Source organism: Clupea harengus, chromosome 14 (assembly GCF_900700415.2).
Source record: "Clupea harengus chromosome 14, Ch_v2.0.2, whole genome shotgun sequence".
Taxonomy (NCBI): Eukaryota; Metazoa; Chordata; class Actinopteri; order Clupeiformes; family Clupeidae; genus Clupea; species Clupea harengus.
The window spans coordinates 18,943,197-18,945,696 of record NC_045165.1 but is presented as its reverse complement, the minus strand read 5'-3'; positions in this window follow the sequence as shown (position 1 = coordinate 18,945,696).

The window sequence follows — 2,500 nt, the reverse complement described above, 5'->3', positions numbered from 1 at the left end:
CAACCCATTTTTTCCCTGTTGGACATTTTCTTGGTGCTCAACACACACACATTCTGTGACCAGTAACATGTAGAACAACACAGGGGGACTCTACAGGTAGTAGTCAGCAGTAGTCAGCTAGAGCTGTTTTTGCTGATCTTGAGGAATATGAACCCTCTCCTGGCCTCTAGGTTTTTTCTGTGTCTCTTCCCCTTTCTGTGCAGATAGCTTTACAGGAATAGACCATGGGATGGACAGGCCGTCCAGGGAGGATATCATTATCTCTCTTAAGATGCGGTAATGAATAGCCAGGTGGTTTGTCAGCATTTGTATGGATTCACATTTACTAAAAGAGAGAGACTATATGCTGTAGGTTAGATTCCCTGGTTGTTTGCCAGCATTTGTAGGGGCAAACATATGAAAAGAGAGGTTATTAGTCCAACATTGAACAGAAATGAGATGAAACTGCAATGGCTTGTTCCAGTCATTCTTTTTTTTTTTGTTTAACTGGAAAATAAATAGTTTTGGGTCAAATCAGTGCCCATATACTTTTCCATAGAGGAGGGCAGACTCACACTTCAGACAGACTCATACTAGAGTTCAGTCGTCTCTGACGTCTCTTAGCATCCATGAGTTTGTACACTATCTTCACTCATTGTCCCCAAGAAACCGCCCTGAATGTTTCCGCACTCAGCTGGAATGCTGTGCTCTGACGGACATCTTCACTTGTTCAACCTAGAATAACACAGTGCTCTGACTGACATCTTCACTTGGCCAACCTAGGATAACACAGTGCTCTGACACTTATCGATAAGAGAGGAGAGCCTCAGAGACTCCTGTTAAAGTGCTATGTGTGGCTTCTGGGGTTGACATGGGTTTTCGTCAGATGGCATCAGCTCAGTGCTGTCCGGTGAAGCGTGGGCCTGTGTGATGCCTAGCCAGTGTGGCAGAGTCACACACACACACACACACACACACACACACACACACACACACACACACACACACACCCACACACACACACACACACACACATACACACACACGCACACACACACACACACACACACACACACACACACACACACTCTCTCTCTCTCTCCATCTGATGCCAGTCACAGATGAGCTCCCTGAACGCTAGCCAGCCTGTTCATCAGGAGGTTTCGCTCTATTTGCAGCTTTAGTGACGGCAGAGGAGTGACATATTGGACGTTGGTATTTTATCCTTTTCAATGTGCTCGTTCAAAGGACCTGAATCACAGATTGTAAAGGGCAGACTGTTTTACCGAATTTAAGAGTCAAAGTTGCATTTGGGATTTTCAAAAGTTGGGTAGTAATTGAAAGGTTTTTTTGGGGGAAAAAACAAGTCTGGGGTGCAAGGAAAACATGAAGAAATTGCTTGATGAAACTAGTTAAACCAGTTGAAACTTTGCACCATTAAACATGGTAGTAGTGCATCTGCCCGTGTGTGGACATGCTCTTTTTGCAGTGTTGTAAAAGTGTCCTCTCTGCCTCAGCATGGTAGTGTAGTGTCTGTCCACTCCACGCCCTCAGCCCAGCTCCCCTGTGGAGTTTATTGATGAAGTATGTGCTGAGACGTATGCAGGAGGAATCAATGCCTTCCTGTCGGCCGCTCGGATCCTCTAGGCCCCCTTATACACACACACACGCACACACACAAACACACACACACACACATTGGCACATACAAACACACACACAGGCACATACAATCACACACATACACACACACACACACACACACACACACACACACACATAGACACACACACACACATACAATCACATACACACACACAGGCACATACAATCACACGCACACACCACCCTGTAACTGTCAGCAGGAGTTCGGGTTACGGGGGAACTGCTGAGCGGGGGAACCTCCAAAGGAACAATACCGCACTGTTTGCCTTTCTTCCACCTTCACATCTTGCAGTAATTGAAATCATTCCTAGACTTCCAGTAAAGAACGAGCTCTCCCCTCCCCTCTCCTCTCCTCTCCTCTCCTCTCCTCTTCTCTGCTCTCCTCTCTTCTACTCCCCTCCCCTCCCCTCCCCTCTCCTCTCCTCTCCTCTCCTCTCCTCTCTTCTCCTCTCCCGTCCTCTCCTCTCCCCTCCCCTCCTCTCCCCTGCTCTCCTCTCCTCTCCTCTCCTCCCCTCTCCTCTCCCACTCCCCTGACCTACTGGAAACTCAGGAGGAGGGAATGTACTGTTGTTTTTCTTCCATTACTTGACTGTGACCCTCAGAGACAGAGGTTGAGGTAGCTAGCTGGTTTAATTAGTGCAGCAGTTATTTCATCTTGTGAAGTTTTCAAGGAAGATGAGGCTCTTTCAGGGTAGGTTGATTTTATAAAGGAACCTTGAGCCAGAGGAAAATTTTATCTAAACAGAACACTATTATTATTATTATTATTAATAATAATAATAATAATAATAACAACAGCAACTATAATTCTTCTTCTTCTTCTTATCTTTGAGAGGTTTAACTAAATTGTAAGAGT